The sequence below is a fragment of the Anabrus simplex genome, chromosome 3 (assembly GCF_040414725.1).
Source record: "Anabrus simplex isolate iqAnaSimp1 chromosome 3, ASM4041472v1, whole genome shotgun sequence".
Classification (NCBI taxonomy): Eukaryota; Metazoa; Arthropoda; class Insecta; order Orthoptera; family Tettigoniidae; genus Anabrus; species Anabrus simplex.
The window spans coordinates 204622516-204643284 of record NC_090267.1 but is presented as its reverse complement, the minus strand read 5'-3'; positions in this window follow the sequence as shown (position 1 = coordinate 204643284).

The following is a 20769-nucleotide window of genomic DNA, read 5'->3' as shown; positions in this document are numbered from 1 at the left end:
TCGCCAATACAACTGTCACCTTCGCTAACCCAGGGATTAAACTTGTTGATAACCAACTCGCACATGCAGTAATGGGGGACTTTTGTTTTAACATGTAATCAAGGAGCATTTCTATAAATACAGTAATTGTCACTTTAATAATTATCGTGTCCGCCTCTGTGGTGTGGTGGATAGTGTGATTAGCTGCCACTCCCGGAGGCCCGGGTTCGATTCCAGGCTCTGCCACGAAATTTGAAAAGTGGTACGAGGGCTGGAACGGGGTCCACTCAGCCTTGGGAGGTCAACTGAGTAGAGGTGGGTTCGATTTCCACCTCAGCCATCCTGGAAGTGGTTTTCCGTGGTTTCCCCACTTCTCCTCCAAGCAAATGCCGGGATGGTACCTAACTTAAGGCCACGGCCGCTTCCTTCCCTCTTCCTTGCTTATCCTTTCGAATCTTCCCATCCCCCCTCAAGGCCCCTGTTCAGCATAGCAGGTGAGGCCACCTGGGCAAGGTATTGGTCATTCTCCCCAGTTGTTTCCCCCGACGCTCCAGGACACTGCCCTTGAGTAGGTAGAGGTGGGATCCCTCCCTGAGTCAGAGGGAAAAACCAAACCCGGAGGGTAAACAGATTAAGAAAGAATGAAAATAATGATCGTGCCCATTATACTCTAGTGATCTCCCTTATAGCCTTTTACTTCCAGGGTGGCGTGCCTGCATCTTATCCGGAGGGTCCAGGTTCAATGTCTGTCCAATCCAAGGATTTGATTCTGGATGTCCGCCTCCGTAGCGTAACGGTTAGCACTATTTGCTACCGTCCTCCGGGGCCCGGTTTCGATTCCCGGTATTCCAGAAATTTAAGAATGGCAGGAGCGTTGTTATGTGATTGAAATGGTACATGCAGCTCACTTCCATAGGGGTGTGCCTGAGAAGAGATGCACCACCTCGCGATGAAGACACGAGTTTACTTTTTATTCTGGATTAAGGTCTGAAGCGGGGTTCACTCAAGCCCCTTGAGACCAATCCAGGGAACCACTTGTATGAGAGGCGGAGGACCCGAGCATGAAAGTCCGGCAATAAGACCAAGGATGGCATCACGCTGACAACTTTGCACCCCGATACTTGCAATCCATCCAGTTGGGCAGCAGCTGTCTTTGCAAGGCAAAGGCCGGTAATGGGCTGCATGTGTACCAGTCTCCCTTGCACCAAAATGATATAATAACTAGAGTCATGATATAGCAATATTTAAACATAAGCGTTAGTGCCGCCTTTGTACCGTGATGTCTCGGAAGTTCATAGACCTGTATCAGGTGTGATCTGACATCTTGAGATTGAGAGTAAACACTGTATGACCGAGCTTGATAATTGCTTTCGCTGAAGTGAGGCCAGTATCCAGTATTCGAGAGTTAGCGAGTTCTAACCCTACTGACGGCAGCCCTGAAGATGCATTTCCGTGGTTTCCCATTTTCACAGCAGTCAAATGCTGGGGCTGCACCTTAATTAAGGCTTCCTTTCCAATCCTGGCCCATCGTCGTCATAAGACCTATCTGTGTCGGTGCAACGTAAAGCAACTTGTAAAAATACACTGCATGTGTTGGTCGTGGCGAGGCGAGGCGAATTATCATCTATCGAACGGGGCATGATTGTGGAGGCCGGATGAATGGAACATGGCATTGTCGAACTGGTGCGCACATTAATATTCCTCGGTCGACAGTACCACATGTGTATGAGGAATGCCTCTTCGAAGACATTACTATGTGCAGTGAACAGTGCAATGGCCGTCCACGGATGCCTAACGATCGCGATCGGCGTATGGTTAGAATTGTCCGTGGTAACTGGCTCAGGTAACATCCACATTCAATACAGGAGATGACTGCACCGTTCTTTAATAGCAATGGTATATGGGAGAAAAAGACTTACATGAGAGCCCTTGTTAGCACTATGTTACGACACCGGGTACAGTGTCTCATCTGGGAGCGTGACGTTGCTAATAAGACCGTGGAGAACTTGTGACGTGTAACGTGTCTAATGAGTCACTGTTCGAGTTGTTTCAAGATGATGGTAGGGTTCGAATTTGGTGCAGGCTCCATGAGCCCATGGACTTCAGCTGTCATCAAGTTACCATAAAGGCTGACGGTAGCTCCATAATGATGTGGAGTGTTTCGAAGTGGCATGGGCTGGATTCGCTGATCCACTTGAACACAACGTTGACCAGTGACTGCTACGTTGACCTATTGTCTGTTATGAGGTTCCAAAATAATATCCGGTTTGTAATAAATCATATTTGCATATGTAGTTACATTGCAATGATTGAGAAAGTTCTGATGTTGGTATCAAACGAGTCGGTGCAAAACCTCATTTGCTCGTAGTTATGTGTAGGACGAGCAGTAAAGTTTTCAGTTGCTTAAAGTCATAATTCATAATGATTGTAAGTTCAAAATATGTGTGAGATATAGAATATAGAGAAGTTAGATATTCTCAACAAAAACATATGTGTAGAGTCACAAAAGTAGGAACCTGTAAACCCGACTAGCGTGCGATGAGAACATTTCAGATTAGACTATCTAGAAAAAATAAAAAACAAAGCAACAGCATCAGCTAAATAAGTTAAATCGCGCTCCTTAGTCGGCATGATACTACTAATAATAATAATAATAATAATAATAATAATAATAATCTTCCTTATCCTTTTACCATCCAGGGTCTGTTTTTCCCTCGGAGTCAGCAAGGGATCCCACCTCTATCGCCTCAAGGGCAGTGTCCTGGAGCTTCAGACTCTTGGTCGGGGGATACAACTGGTGAGGATGACCAGTACCTCGCTCAGGCGGCCTCACCTGCTACGCTGTACAGGGACCTTGCGGGGGATGGGAAGATTGGCAGGGATAGACAAAGAAGGGGGAAGGAAGCGGCCGTGGCCTTAAGTTAGGTACCATCCCGGCATTTGCCTGGAGGAGAAGTGGGAGACTACGGAAAACCACTTCCAGGATGGCTGAGGTGGGAATCGAACACACCTCTACTCAGTTGACCACCCGAGGCAGAGTGGACCATGTTCCAGCCCTCGTACAACTTTTCAAATTTCGTGGCAGAGCCGAGAATCGAACCTGTGCCGCCGGGGTTGGCAGCTAATCACACTAACCACTACGCAACAGAGGCGGAAATAATAATAATAATAATAATAATAATAATAATAATAATAATAATAATAATAATAATAATAATAATAATAATCCAGTATTCGGAAGATAGTGGGTTTGAATCCCACTGCCGGTTGCCCTGAAGATGGTTTTCCGAGGTTTCCCGCTTTCACACCAAGCAAATTCTGGAGCTGTACCTTAATTAAGACCACGGCCGCTTCCTTCCTGCTCCTAACCCTTTCATGTCCCATCGTCGCCATAAAACCTAACTGTGTCGGTGCGACGTAAAGAAACTTATAATAATAATAATAATAATAATAATAATAATAATAATAATAATAATAATAATAATAATAATAATAATAATAATAATAATAATAATAATGTTGTTGTTTGAGTCATCAGTCCACAGACTGGTTTGAAGTGCAGTGAACTTACTGTTCAGCATTATGACACACCCATTCAACCAAACAACTATGCACGTTCGACTCGAAGAGTAACTGAACTTCATACGTAGGGCACATGAAACAGCACATAGTAATCATTACAGCAAAGTGCAGGCAGTTTCCTTCACAAACGCTGCAGCAAGCAAGAATGACTCGCCTCTACCGTACTCAGATATGCATTAACGAAGGAGGTGGTCATTTTGAACATTTCCTTCATTGAGCGAATGGCCATGCACAAGTCCATTGCACCTCTGTCGGCAACAGCTTATTTTACTGCAAATAGTTCATTTAAGAGCTACTTACAAATGAACATGACATAGTATCTGCAACATGAGAACTGATCATGATTTAGATTTGTCTTCAACAACGCGACTCACACGAACATTTAACAACGAAATAAAAAAATCGTCCTATACATATGACTCGAACCTCCGACTAACGAGCACCGCTTTCCTACTCTAAGTTCATGCATTATAACACTACTTCTAGTCATTCAGCCATCATATTCTCTGTATATGAAGTTTTTTGTGATACAGGATTTTCACGATTCTTTGCAATCATTCGGTATTTTATCGTTAATGCTGATTTCGTTGACACGAATATACGAATTATAGAAAGCGTGGTAAGACCAGACATCGCTGTGAGTAGCCAAAGTCAATGTTTTTGGGTTAGACTATAATCTGCGGGTTGCATTAAAGTGAGTGAATAGGAGCAGCTGTACCACTCGGTATATACAGGGTGTTAGGTGTATACGTGCAGATATTAAGCTAGTCGGCTAAGAAAAATACATCTCATAATATATGCTATGTACTGTTTACCTTGTCCTATTAGTTTGCCCATAACTGAGCCAAATATTTCAGGACCTAATGTGTTTTGAACGGCCGTAGCAGGATACGCCGGTGATGTCATTCTGTCCACGCGTAGCGGAAGTACAGTAGCCGAGTATAGGGCTTGTTGAACCTGTTTCTTATCGCAGGCCAACACATGTTGTTGTGCACTTCCCCTAAAGGCTTGGCAAGTAGAAGAGGATGACTCACGTGCCAGGTCACTTGCTGTACTCGAAAACGGGTGTAGGGTACTCTGTGTGAAAAGTACACAGAATCCTTACAGTGACGTCGAAGATCCGTACAAGCACATACGTGCGAATCAAGTGTTGTGTATTTGTGTACGATTTTTAAGACGTCAATGGCATTACTCAGTGATCCAAGCTGACAAAATGAAAGGAAATGGTTAATAAGTAAATGAAATATGGGCGCAACATTTCTGTGCTGTTATTGCGACAGTCTACGATGAATTTCTGACAATAGACAATGCGGGTTGTCTATGATTATTCATAAACTTTTTAGGTCATTGAAAGGACGGTGGACACTGAACGAAAAGGCTATAAGTATTCAGTGAAATTGTTATTAATGAGACAAATTTCAAAAACCGTAGTTGCATCCATCGTGAACATTGCTCGAAGGAAAAAGACCTACTGTGGAATTGCCGCCGGGCATTTCTAATAGAAGGCTTATTCTTCTTTTTCCTAATCTGTTTACCCTCCAGGGTTGGTTTTTCATGGGACTCAGCAAGGAATCCCACCTCTACCGCCTCAAGGGTAGTGTCCTGGAGCGTGAGACATTGGATCGGGGATACAACTGGGGAGAATGACCAGTACCTCACCCAGGCGGCCTCACCTGCTATGCTGAACAGGGGCCTTGCGGGGGTATGGGAAGATTGGAAAGGATAGACAAGGAAGAGGGAAGGAAGCGGCCGTGGCCTTAAGTTAGGTACCATCCCGGCATTTGCCTGGAGAAGGGGGAACTACGGGAAACAACTTTCAGGATGGCTGAGTTGCGAATCGGACCACCTCTACTCATTTGACCTCCCGAGGCTAAGTGGACCCCGTTCCAGCCCTCGTACCACTTTTCAAATTTCTTGTCAGAGCTGGAAATCGAACCCGAGCTTCGGGGGTGGCAGCTAATCACACTAACCACTGCACCACAGAGGCGGACGGAAAGCTTATTACTGAACAGTAAGTACCGATAGGTAAAATGATGACTGTAATGGACCCGTTTAATTAGAACTTCCGTAAAAATAATATTACTACTACTACTGCTACTACTACTACTACTACTACTACTAATAATAATAATAATAATAATAATAATAATAATAATAATAATAATATCTTTACGTTCCACTAACTAATTTGCACGGTTGTCGGAGACGCTGAAATGCCAGAATTTTTTTATTGCAGTATTTTTTAATGCAAATAAATCTACAGACACGAGACTGACGTATTTGAGCACCTTCAAATACCACCGGACTGAGCCAAGACCAAGCCTCCCAAGTTGGGTTCAGAAGGCCAGCACTTTACGCAGTGCTGCACCAATCATCTTGCCGGGCTGAGTGGCTCAGACGGTTGAGGCACTGGCCTTCTGAGTCCAGTCTTGACAAGGTGCTCAAATACGTCAGCCTTGTGTCAGTAGATTTACTGGTACGTGAAGAACTCCTATGGTACTAAATTCCTGCAAATCCGCGTCTCCGAAAACCGTGAAAAGTAGTTAGTGGGACGTAAAGCCAATGACATTATTATCATCATCTTACCTGCACAGTTCATAGGGGTATCTTACCTGGAGTTCCTCATAGGTACGTTATTAGAGCTTTCAGAGGACGCTCCGTTTCGACTACGCCGAAACATGTGGTTTTTACACGATGGTCCACCACCTGATATAAGCCGCTTACTGCGTGATCATTTGGATCAGTCCTTTGGTCTATGGCGAATAGGACGACATGGACCCATCAATTGGCCCGCCAGATCTCCAATGGATATTACGGAAGACTGGATTCGGAGAAGTGATTTTCTTTTGTTAGTTGCTTTACGTCGCACCAACACAGAGAGGTCTGATGGCGACAATCGGACAAGGAAGGCCTAGGAATGGTAAGAAAGTGGTCGTGGCCTTAATTAAGGTTCAACCCCCGCAATGCCTGGTGTGAACTTGGGAAACCACGGAAAACCATCTTCAGGGCTGCCGACATTGGGGTTCGAAGCCCCAATCTCCCGATGCGAGCTCACAGCTGTGCGCTCCTAACCGCATGGCCAACTCGCCGGGTACGGAGAAGTATAGCCTGCAGAGTAGTCCAGGGAGGTCACTTGAACAATTGCTACGTGTTTCACATTGGTATGTCAGATGTTACACCATTTCTGCAGCGTATTGAGTTGGGAGTTCAGTTCTCAATCGATGTAGTATTTTGAGTCTCGATAGTTCGATATTCTCATAAATCCGAGCAGAAAAATTGAAGTACCGGTAACAAAAATTATAAATCTAGAGTTTCAGTTCGCGATTGCCTTGTACGTGGCGCAAGCTGAACACAACACACGGAAGACGTGCTTGTTAAAACGCTAGATATTGACCTTGAACACAGCATGGCAGTTCTTCATTCTACACTGTACTGGTTTGGGTACATTGCGTGTGTGTGTCTGTTGATGTGCATGTTTGATGTTTATACACAAAACCTGTTTGTCACACTTTGTCCTCTAGTGCTAACCACAATACGAACATACACCTGACTCATCGCAAAGAGACCTGGTTCTGGACTTACGCATACTATCCTGTAGTAAACTACTGCGAGCGATGTAGGCACGGGTGAAGTACATTTCATCTTGTTTCCTCCTACACCACGCATATTTTACTATTTTCTTCCCTGCCTTTCAGCTCCTAATGACTTGTTGATAATAATACCGGTAATGTTATTTGCTTTACGTCCCACTAACTACTCTTACTGTTTTTGGAGGCGCTGAGGTGCTGTAATTTAGTCTCGCAGGAGTTCTTTTTACGCGCCAGTAGATCTACCGACACGAGGCTGACTTATTTGAGCATCTTCCAATACCATCGGACTGAGCCAAGATCGAGCCTGCCAAGTTGGGGTCAGAAGGCCAGCGCCTCAACCGTCTGAGCCACTCTGCCCGGCAGCAAAAATTATTATTATTATTATTATTATTATTATTATTATTATTATTATTATTATTATTATTATTATTATTATTATTATTACCGGGCGAGTTGGCCGTGCGGTTAGAGACGCATGGCTGAGAGCTTGCATACCGGAGATAATGGGTTCGAGTCCCACTGTCGGCAGCCCAGAAGATGGTTTTCCGTGGTTTCCCATTTTCACACCAGGCAAATGCTAGGGCTGTACCTTAATTAAGGCCACGGCCGCCTCCTTCCAACTCCTAGGCCTTTGCTATCCCATCGTCCTATAAGACCTATCTGTATCGGTGCGTTGCACCGACACAGATAGGTTTTATGGCGACAGATATAAGGACTAGGATCGGGAAGGAAGCAACCGTGGTCTTAATTAAGGTACAACCCTAGCATTTGCCTGGTGTGAACATGAAAAACCACGGAAAATCATCTTTAAAGCTGCCGACAGAGGGATTCGAACCCAGTACATCCCGATTATTGGATACTGTTCGAACTTTAGCGACTGCTACTATCAAGCTCGGTGATGATTTAAGAGTGGATTTCTGCCGCTGGTTAATTGATCAAGCACTCAATCCAGAATTTCTGTCAAGTGTATTAGTGACACATGAGGCAATTTTTATAGAAGGAGTGTTTAATATTTAGTATACCAAGGCAACCTCTAGCACCGGCTCTCAATTAATATCTGGATGGATGCAGTGGGAAGTCTGTCTCTTTGACCAATCGTCTTTTTATTAGCGTTATTTTGCTTTACGTCCCACATACTATTTATACCGTTTTCTGAGACGCTGAGGTGACGAAATGTCATATCGCAGGAGTTCATTTACGTGCCAGTATTTCTACGACACGAGACTGGCGTATGTGTGCCCCATCAAATATCATCAGACTGAACCAAGATTGAACCTGCCAAGTTGGAGGTCGGAAGATAAGGACCTCAACGGTCTCAGACACTCAGACCGGTACCAATCACCTTACTTGCATAAATTTGATCGGTGTAGCTTTCCTTATGGTGACGATGGGACGGGAAAGGGCTAGTATCGGAAAGGAAGCGATCGTGGCATTCATGACGTTACAGCCCCAGCATTTGCCTGGTGTGAACATGGAAAACCACGGTAAACCACCTTTAGGGCTGCTGACAGAGGGGTTGGAACCCACTATATCCCACTCATGAGCTGTGGAATATCCCCATTCAATAGTTTCCAGCACCGGTTCTAATTAATATCAGGATGGGTGTAGTTGGAGGTCGGTTACATCTTTTTAGTAATGTTATCTTGCTCCTGTACAGTAGATACAGTACGTTACTGGAGCTTTCAGAGGATGTGTCGCTTCGACTACGCCGAACCACGTGGATTTTACACGATGGTGCAGACATTTCCTCAACGGTAGACAGGACGATGTGGAACTATCAATTGGCCAGACCTTATTCCAGTGGATTGTTATGCCTAGGGGGACATGAGAAACAAAGTATACCGAACTGAGGTAACCACTTCGGATGACCTCCGTGAACGTATGTTTAAGCACCAGAGGATATTCTGAACCACAGTGGTGTCTTGGCTCGAATGACAAGTTGCTTTACGTCACACCGACACAGATAGGTATTATAGCGATGACGGGGCAGGTAAGGGTTAGGAGTGGGAAGGAAGCAACCATGACCTTAATTAAGGTACAGCCCCAGCATTTGCCTCGTGTGAAAATGGGAAACCACGGAAAACCATCTTCAGGGCTACCGACAGTGGGGTACGAACCCACTATCTCCCGAATACTGGATACTGGTAGCACTTAAGCGACTGCAGCTATCGAGCTCGGTGTACCAGTAAATATACCGACACGAGGCTGGCGTATTTGAGCACCTTCAAATACCACTGCACGGGGCCAGGTTCGAACATGCGAAGTTGGAGTCAAAAGGCTGGCACCTCAACCGTTTTAGCCACTCAACCAGGCAGGAAGCACGAAATGTAGGTACGTTTAATTTACTTAGTTGTATAATATGTCCATTTTTCGTTTGAAACAAAACGTTCGATGTGCTTCGATAATTCAATTCTGATTCTACTCATATGGATATCCTATGCCATGCATTTGTTCGTTGGCGCAAGGAACTGTCTTCCTTCTTCTACCTTTACGCAATGCACAACGGGGATCGTACCGCATTTCACGTCCCGGCGTGCGTATCCCAACCAATAATTATATCACACGCTCGTACAGGTCGCGCACCGACACAGGTTTTCAGGTCATTTCCATACTCACTAGACCACAGGGCTGACGACCACAGATATCCCTATCCCCTAAAGGACGTAACAGCAAATGAACCAGTATTAACGCTGAGAATTCAATCCATCTCCAGGGTCCGAAACCGATAACTAGTGTTGTCTGAAACCCCTAAGACGGAAACTAAATACTAACAACAAACCAGTCTGGCGATAATGTAACGTAACATGTTGTAGACTGGTAGTCTTCAGCTGTTACCGTAGGTCAGTTGCTCGTAAACATAAAACCAGTTTGGCAAGTATATTACGTAACATCTCGTGGCATTGATTAGGGAGCGCTCAGCTGTCACAGTAGCTGCTCTTAATATAAACAGAACAGAAACCAGTTTGGCAGGGATGGCGCGTGACTTGCCTGTTATCAAAGGAAAGCTATTCATTCACAAGAGCAAGGCATACTACCTATTCTAAAAACATCGTACCCCTTTGCTCTCGAAAATAACATCCGAGGATTACTAAAAGTTTGATATACAGTGGTTCGTCACATCGTTCTCTATTGCTACAATAAATATCTGCACGTATACACCTAACACCCTGTATAGTACCAAGTTTCTGTTTATTTACATACAATATGATCTAGAAAGGTTATTTATCTAACAAATGTGGACATGTTTCGGCTCTTGGAGCCATCATCAGCACACAAAAACGTTTGGAATTAAATCATGGTCCGCCTCTATGGTGTAGTGGTTAGTGTGATTAGCTGCTACCCCCGGAAGCCCGCATTCGTTTCCCGGCTCTGCCACGACAATTGAAAAGTGGTACGAGGGCTGGAACGGGGTCCACTCAGCCTCGGGAGGTCAGCGGAGTAGAGCTGGGTTCGATTCCCACCTCAGCCATCCTGGAAGTGGTTTTCCGTGGTTTCCCACTTCTCCTCCAGACAAATGCCGGGATGGTACCTAACACAAGGCCACGGCCGCTTCCTTCCCTTTTCCTTGTCTATCCCTTCCAATCTTCCCATCCTCCCACAAGGCCCCTGTTCAGCATAGCAGGTGAGGCCGCCTGGGTGAGGTACTGATCATTCTCCCCAGTTGTATACCCCGACCCAATGTCTCGCGCTCCAGGAACTGCCCTTGAGGCGGTAGAGGTGGGATCCCTCACTGAGTCCGAAGGAAAATCTAACCCTGGAGGGTAAACAAATTAAAGAAAGAATGAAAGTAAGAAAAGGAAATCATGAATGTGGTAGTGACATCTTGATGATTGAGACAATTTAAAACAAAATATTGGAACTCATTGATAAATAGTTCACAAATTTATCACATGGTGGCTGAATATACATTACAAGATAGGAAATATTAAGACTATATACACAAATGAGAACTTCACATTTGAGCTGCTGCAGTGTAACCATGCAATAGTCCAGTTTACTTGTCTTGTTTACTATATAGCTTATTATAAATCCCGGCTCTTCAGGTAGCGTCAGCGTAGTGGCCTTCGGTTTAGACTTCTCTGGGTTTTATTTCTGGATGGTTGGGGAACTTAACTGGGTATGGGCTAATTCCTTTACCTTAGGGTCTGAGTGTTTGTGTTCGTCGGAGAACAGACCTTCATTCACACATAAAAATATAGTGAATAAGTCCCTCCGCATGAGGTTGGCGCTAGGAACGACATACGGTCGTAAAACTGTGCCATTTCCACACACCACTCCAAGCTCAAGGAATTCAGGAAAAGGCCAGGAATAATAGTGCAGTTACTATGTATGATCAAATAGTTTCCTAAACCAAATATAGGGGCCGATGACCTTCGATGTTAGGCCCCTTAAAACAACAAGCATCATCATCATCATCATCAAACCAAATATAGTCACCACAAAACAATATTTTCCAGTTTATAAATGATGTGGAATAGCCTTGAATGGAATTATAGGACAAAATGAAAGGCTTGAAATTAGATCGCTATTGAATACGTCCTTTGTTATGTCAATTTTACCAGATAGGGACAGGGAGAATCGATAACTCCGAGTACTTAAAAATTTGACTGGATGACTATTTGACATCACTGCGTTCTTTCCGTGTCACCGAAGGTTTAACGAGCCAGAACGCATGGGAGGCTGGTCAACTACGATTAACTCCTTATTCATCACAGCCGATTGTCAGAATTCGAAAGGTTCCCAATCAGTTAGCGTTAGATTGTACTTATTCATACTATATACAGGCTGTTAGGTGTATACGTGCAGATATTAAGCTGGTCGGCTAAGAAAAATACATCTCATAATATATGCTATGTACTTTTTACCTTGTCCTATTAGTTTGCCCATAACTGAGCCAAATATTCCAGGACCTAATGTATTTTGAACGGCCGTAGCAGGATACGCCGGTGATGTCATTCTGTCCACGCGTAGCGGAAGTACAGTAGCCGAGTATAGGGCTTGTTGAACCTGTTTCTTATCGCAGGCCAACACATGTTGTTGTGCACTTCCCCTAAAGGCTTGGCAAGTAGAAGAGGATGACTCACGTACCAGGTCACTTGCTGTACTCGAAAACCGGTGTAGGGTACTCTGTGTGAAAAGTACACAGAATCCTTACAGTGACGTCGAAGATCCGTACAAGCACATACGTGCGAATCAAGTGTTGTGTATTTGTGTGCGATTTTTAAGACGTCAATGGCATTACTCAGTGATCCAAGCTGACAAAATGAAAGGAAATGGTTAATAAGTAAATGAAATATGGGCGCAACATTTCTGTGCTGTTATTGCGACAGTCTACGATGAATTTCTGACAATAGACAATGCGGGTTGTCTATGCTTATTCATAAACTTTTTAGGTCATTGAAAGGACGGTGGACACTGAAAGAAAAGGCTATAAGTATTCAGTGAAATTGTTATTAATGAGACAAATTTCAAAAACCGTACTTGCATTCATCGTGAACATTGCTCGAAGGAAAAAGACCTACTGTGGAATTGCCGCCGGGCATTTCTAATAGAAGGCTTATTCTTCTTTTTCCTAATCTGTTTACCCTACAGGGTTGGTTTTTCATGGGACTCAGCAAGGGATCCCACCTCTACCGCCTCAAGGGTAGTGTCCTGGAGCGGAGACATTGGATCGGGGATACAACTGGGGAGAATGACCAGTACCTCACCCAGGCGGCCTCACCTGCTATGCTGAACAGGGGCCTTGCGGGGGTATGGGAAGATTGGAAAGGATAGACAAGGAAGAGGGAAGGAAGCGGCCGTGGCCTTAAGTTAGGTACCATCCCGGCATTTGCCTGGAGAAGGGGGGAACTACGGGAAACAACTTTCAGGATGGCTGAGGTGGGAATCGGACCACCTCTACTCATTTGACCTCCCGAGGCTAAGTGGACCTCGTTCCAGCCCTCGTACCACTTTTCAAATTTCTTGTCAGAGCTGGAAATCGAACCCGAGCTTCGGGGGTGGCAGCTAATCACACTAACCACTGCACCACAGAGGCGGACGGAAGGCTTATTACTGAACAGTAAGTACCGATAGGTAAAATGATGACTGTAATGGACCCGTTTAATTAGAACTTCCGTAAAAATAATATTACTACTACTACTACTACTACTACTACTACTACTACTAATAATAATAATAATAATAATAATAATAATAATAATAATAATAATAATAATATCTTTACGTTCCACTAACTAATTTTCACGGTTTCCCTGCCTTTCAGCTCCTAATGACTTGTTAATAATAATACCGGTAATGTTATTTGCTTTACGTCCCACTAACTACTCTTACTGTTTCTGGAGGCGCTGAGGTGCTGTAATTTAGTCCCGCAGGAGTTCTTTTTACGCGCCAGTAAATCTACCGACACGAGGCTGACTTATTTGAGCATCTTCGAATACCATCGGACTGAGCCAAGATCGAGCCTGCCAAGTTGGGGTCAGAAGGCCAGCGCCTCAACCGTCTGAGCCACTCTGCCCGGCAGCAAAAATATTCTTCTTCTTCTTCTTTTCCTGCCGCTTTTCCCACACCTGTGGGGTCGCGGGTGCGAACTGTGTCGCACATGTGGATTTGGCCCTGTTTTTACGGCCGGATGCCCTTCCTGACGCCAACCCTCTATGTAGGGATGTAAGCACTATTGCGTGTTTCTGTGGTGGTTGGTAGTGTAGTGTGTTGTCTGAATATGATGAGGAGAGTGTTGGGACGGACATATACACCCAGTCCCCGAGCCAGAAGAATTAATCAGAAGCGATTAAAATCCCCGACCCGGCCGGGAATCGAACCCGGGACCCTCTGAACCGAAGGCCAGTACGCTGACCATTCAGCCAACGAGTCGGACAGCAAAAATATTATTATTATTATTATTATTATTACCGGGCGAGTTGGCATGTGGTTAGAGACGCATGGCCGAGGGCTTGCATCCCGGAGATAATGGGTTCGAATCCCACTGTCGGCAGCCCAGAAGATGGTTTTCCGTGGTTTCCCATTTTCACACCAGGCAAATGCTAGGGCTGTACCTTAATTAAGGCCACGGCCGCCTCCTTCCAACTCCTAGGCCTTTGCTATCCCATCGTCCTATAAGACCTATCTGTGTCGGTGCGACTAGGACTAGGATAGGGAAGGAAGCAACCGTGGTCTTAATTAAGGTACAGCCCTAGCATTTGCCTGGTGTGAACATGAAAAACCACGGAAAATCATCTTTAAAGCTGCCGACAGAGGGATTCGAAGCCAGTACATCCCGAATATTGGATACTGTTCGAACTTTAGCGACTGCTACTATCAAGCTCGGTGATGATTTAAGAGTGGATTTCTGCCGCTGGTTAATTGATCAAGCACTCAATCCAGAATTTCTGTCAAGTGTATTAGTGACACATGAGGCAATTTTTATAGAAGGAGTGTTTAATATTTAGTATACCAAGGCAACCTCTAGCACCGGCTCTCAATTAATATCTGGATGGATGCAGTGGGAAGTCTGTCTCTTTGACCAATCGTCTTTTTATTAGCGTTATTTTGCTTTACGTCCCACATACTATTTATACCGTTTTCTGAGACGCTGAGGTGACGAAATTTCATATCGCAGGAGTTCATTTACGTGCCAGTATTTCTACGACACGAGACTGACGTATGTGTGCCCCATCAAATATCATCAGACTGAGCCAAGATTGAACCTGCCAAGTTGGAGGTCGGAAGGTAAGGACCTCAACGGTCTCAGACACTCAGACCGGTACCAATCACCTTACTTGCATAAATTTGATCGGTGTAGCTTTCCTTATGGTGACGATGGGACGGGAAAGGGCTAGTATCGGAAAGGAAGTGATCGTGGCATTCATGACGTTACAGCCCCAGCATTTGCCTGGTGTGAACATGGAAAACCACGGTAAACCACCTTTAGGGCTGCCGACAGAGGGGTTGGAACCCACTATATCCTACTCATGAGCTGTGAAATATCCCCATTCAATAGGACAAGGCAGTTTCCAGCACCGGTTCTAATTAATATCAGGATGGGTGTAGTTGGAGGTCGGTTACATCTTTTTATTAATGTTATCTTGCTCCTGTACAGTAGATACAGTACGTTACTGGAGCTTTCAGAGGACGTGTCGCTTCGACTACGCCGAACCACGTGGATTTTACACGATGTTGCAGACATTTCCTCAACGGTAGACAGGACGATGTGGAACTATCAATTGGCCAGCCCTCATTCCAGTGGATTGTTATGCCTGGGGGGACATGAGAAACAAAGTATACCGAACTGAGGTAACCACTTCGGATGACCTCCGTGAACGTATGTTTAAGCACCAGAGGATATTCTGAACCACAGTGGTGTCTTGGCTCGAATGACAAGTTGCTTTACGTCGCACCGACACAGATAGGTATTATAGCGATGACGGGCCAGGTAAGGGTTAGGAGTGGGAAGGAAGCAACCATGGCCTTAATTAAGGTACAGCCCCAGCATTTGCCTCGTGTGAAAATGGGAAACCACGGAAAACCATCTTCAGGGCTACCGACAGTGGGGTACGAACCCACTATCTCCCGAATACTGGATACTGGTAGCACTTAAGCGACTGCAGCTATCGAGCTCGGTGTACCAGTAAATATACCGACACGAGGCTGACGTATTTGAGCACCTTCAAATACCACTGCACGGGGCCAGGTTCGAACATGCGAAGTTGGAGTCAAAAGGCTGGCACCTCAACCGCTTTAGCCACTCAACCAGGCAAGAAGCACGAAATGTAGGTACGTTTAATTTACTTAGTTGTATAATATGTCCATTTTTCGTTTGAAACAAAACGTTCGATGTGCTTCGATAATTCAATTCTGATTCTACTCATATGGATATCCTATGCCATGCATTTGTTCGTTGGCGCAAGGAACTGTCTTCCTTCTTCTACCTTTACGCAATGCACAACGGGGATCGTACCGCATTTCACGTCCCGGCGTGCGTATCCCAACCAATAATTATATCACACGCTCGTACAGGTCGCGCACCGACACAGGTTTTCAGGTCATTTCCATACTCACTAGACCACAGGGCTGACGACCACAGATATCCCTATCCCCTAAAGGACGTAACAGCAAATGAACCAGTATTAACGCTGAGAATTCAATCCATCTCCAGGGTCCGAAACCGATAACTAGTGTTGTCTGAAACCCCTAAGACGGAAACTAAATACTAACAACAACAAGCCAGTCTGGCGATAATGTAACGTAACATGTTGTAGACTGGTAGCCTTCAGCTGTTACCGTAAGTCAGTTGCTCGTAAACATAAAACCAGTTTGGCAAGTATATTACGTAACATCTCGTGGCATTGAATAGGGAGCGCTCAGCTGTCACAGTAGCTGCTCTTAATATAAACAGAACAGAAACCAGTTTGGCAGGGATGGCGCGTGACTTGCCTGTTATCAAAGGAAAGCTATTCATTCACAAGAACAAGGCATACTACCTATTCTAAAAACATCGTACCCCTTTGCTCTCGAAAATAACTTCCGAGGATTACTAAAAGTTTGATATATAGTGGTTCGTCACATCGTTCTCTATTGCTACAATAAATATCTGCACGTATACACCTAACACCCTGTATATGATGTTTACGAAATTTATGAAAATAAAATAATAGTCTTGGCAAATGATATTCAATTACCACAGGGACGTAAAGTAATCTATTGCATTGTGAGAGTTTAGTCTGATTGGTGTGATTAAACTTTGGCAAGTTTTACAAACAGCATCGTAGATATTCCGGTTCATTTCGAGTGAATTTAACTCTTCTTCTTCTTTATCTGTTTACCCTCCAGGGTCGGTTTACCCCTCGGACTCAGTGAGGGATCACACTTCTACTGCCACATGGGCAGTGTCCTGGAGCTTCAGGCTCTGGATTGGGGGATACAACTCGGGAGGATGACCAGTGTCTCGCCCAGGTGGCCTCACCCCCGAGCTGAAAAGGGGCCTTGCGGGGGGATGAGAAGATAGAAAGGCATAGATAAGGAAGACGGAAGGATGCGGCCGTGGCCTCAAGTTAGGTACCATCCTGGCATTTGCCTGTAGGAGAAGTGGGAAACTACGGAAAACCACTTCCAGGATGGCTAAGATGGGAATCGAACCCATCTCTACTCCGTTGACCTGCCGAGGGTGAGTGGACCTGTTCTAGGCCTCGCAGCACTTTTCAAATTTCGTGACAGAAGCGGGAATCGAACCCGGGCCTCCGGGGGTGGCAGCTAATCACACTAAACACTACACCACAGAGGCGGACCGAATTTAACCCTCCGTTGGTCGCGGGGTGAACGCGGCGCTCACTTTTCTTTTTAAAGATGTGCCGTGCGAGGCTAAGTAGTACTATACTTAATCACTTTTGGAATGTTCTGAGCAAGTCCAACAATGTTTCAGGGTGCGGCGCGACTTTCATTAGCGGCCAGGCATTGTTAATGACCACAGTGCATTATAAGTGAGCGAGTCGCTCTTCCGCGACCATTGGCTTTACATTTTTTCCAACTTCCACATTATTCTTATCATATTAGCCAACAAGTCATGAATCAAGATTCCATGATTCCATGATTCCATGATTGGTTAATAGAGGAGTCGGATCATGAAGCAGTTCTCTTAGCTGAAGGCAATAATAAAGATTCTGAGTACTCAGAATACAGAGCAACCCGCCAACAGCGATCACGACAGCGCATCTGATGTTTCTGGGGACGAAGCCGCTCCTCGTCAGCCAGTCGAGCCTGCTCCTCAATATGTTGGTCGTGACAACATTACTCTTTGGAATATTCATCCCACTCGCCACAACAAACGCAGGGAAAAAACCATCTTGATTCATTCACAGGTGTCAGACGTGTTGCACAGAATGCTAAGAAAATACGTGAATCGTGGGCTCTCTACTTCCCAGACACTGTGTTGGAGAAATTGTGTTTCATACGAATGTTCGCTTACGCATTACGACAGCTAATTATTATCGGGAGAGGGATGCTGTGGATATCAACATTGATGAAATCAGGACTCTTATAGGATTAGTTTACTTATCTGGTGTGATGAAGCCCTCTCATCAAAATGTTGAAGATTTGTGGGCGACGGATGCGACAGCTCCAGAAATATTTGTCTAGTGATGTCATACCGGAGATTTTACTTACTTTTGAGATGTCTCCAATTTCACGATGCACAGACGAGAAGTGAATGGAAATCCGTCCATAAATTGGCAGCGATACGAGAAATATTTGAGGGCTTTTTACAGCACTGTAAAGTTTGCTGTTCCGTAGGAGAGTAGGTCACAATTGACGAGATGCTTGAGTCTTTTCGTGGGCGGTGCAGTTTCAGGCAGTATATGGCAAAGAAGCCAGCAAAGTATAGTCTAAAGATTTTCGCCATTGTAGATTCACGGATGTTTTACACCTCAAATATGGAGATCTACCCTGGAGTTCAATCGGATGGGCCGTTTGTTACCGATAACAGACCAAGTGCCATTGTGAAAAGATTGACAGAACCAATAAAAAACACTGGGCGTAATATAACGATGGACAACTGGTTCTCTTCAGTGGAGCTAGTGAATGAACTGGTGAAAAATGACAATCTTACTGTTGTCGCTACCATCAGAAAGAACAAGACTGCTATCCCACCATTAATTGTGAGCACTAGGCAAAGGGGAGTGAACTCTAGTCTGGTCGCATTCGGTGAGGATGCTTTGTTAGTATTCTACGTGCCACGAAAATACAGGAACGTGATAGTAATATCAAGTATGCACGATTCTGACGAGATCGATGAATCTTCTGGAGACTTGAGGAAGCCCACAGTCATTACGTTTTACAACCTTACCAAGGGAGGGGTGGACGTAGTAAACAAGCTGAAAACTATGTACACCGTAGCAAGGGTGTGCTATCGAAGGCCTCTTCGTATATTTTTCACATTACTGGATGTATGAGGAATCAACGCGCAGATCATTTTCCGAAGCAACACGAATGAAGAGATGACGCGAAGAAAGTTCTTGAAAACATTGGCTTTATATCTGACCAAGAACCACGCGGCTAGGTGAGCTTCTACTAGTGGCATTCATTCAGATCTTCGAATGATAACGCAACAAAACCTTGGGCTACCACAAGAAGAGCTGACATCTCTACCACAACTAGATCAAGCTAGGGCGAAATGTGCCTACTGCCCGAAGAAGAATAATCGAAAAACAATGACAAGATGCAGTAAATGTCAGCTGCCAATACGTGATTAACACACTGTCAGTATTTGTCAGAGGTGCCCCGGGAATGTTGAGGTAGGTATGGTAGTCCACAACACAGCATGCATGGTCGAAAAAAAGCATTTTTCAGTGATATAATAATGTTAACTTGATAATGATTGGAAAGTTAATTATGCATTTCACAACAAAAAATTTTATTGTAATTTGTAGTTATTCATTGTGCAGTGTTAGATTCCTATTCATTTCCTGTAAAATATGTAAACATATATTTCACATGTAGAATAGTAATAAAAATGTGTTTAAAATGGCATATATAGCATTAAGTACTTTACCATGGTGTTTGCAATAATTATGTGTATTCTGTTTCAATGAACTTTGTACTTAAATTAACCTTTCAACAAAAAATAATTAAAGAATAAACAAGAAAATGTTTATTTCAATAATGTATGCTAACAATATTAGAGGGGCGATTTTTTGTAAAACAATAACACCAAAAATAATAACAATAGAGGCCTCAAAAATCATATTACATTACTGGTGAGCGCTCCGCTCACCCGCGACCAGCGGCGTTAAGAAATGAGGCACGACCAGCGGAGGGTTAAATTTTACGATTTAAAAATATTGTATTACGCAGGTTTTCACCTTTCCTATTTTGCTTGTTATATTCCAATGATAGGTATTGTTAATCGCGTAAGAAACATGCACATATTTACATCAATTAATACCGATAGTTTTATTCCTGTACTGTTTCACGTATTTCAATTTTATAGATAATTAATTATGGAACCTATATGTGAACCGTCTACTTGTTTATTCATGTGATTACATGGATGTTTAGTTTGACGTATTTGTAATTTTTTCTGTCAACGTTTGCTGTTATCACAGCAGAGATTATTGACTACAGCAGAAAAAAATGGTTTGTTTACGATAGCGACTGGGTAATCGGCTATGAAGTAGAGAAAAGAGCGGAATAAAATACTAATACATTTAGGAGTCTTAAAAAGCGCAGGAAGATAACTAACTTCCTCTAACATGGCTAAAACTAACTTAAAGTGATGAACGGCATTGTAACTCTATGCTTAGGAAGACTTAACACGTTTAGGTACATCTTGATCACTGTGGAAACTTGATTTTTTCTCCGTATCTTCGTAATGCATGTTGATACTGATCAGCACAATGCGACTGGGGAATAACGAAATAATTATTGGACATTGATTGGCTGGCACCTTGGTCTATCCGTTATGGATACTGCCGTTCTGGAATTGTCTGTGTGTGTGTAAAACTTTGCTCGGCGTTTACTGATGTCATCCGTAATGGTGTTTATCTTTTCATAGTGGTCGTTCTGCAGTCTCTTCATTCAGATGTGTTTTGTAGCCTATTGGCTGCCCCATGAATCTTCCGAAGAATTT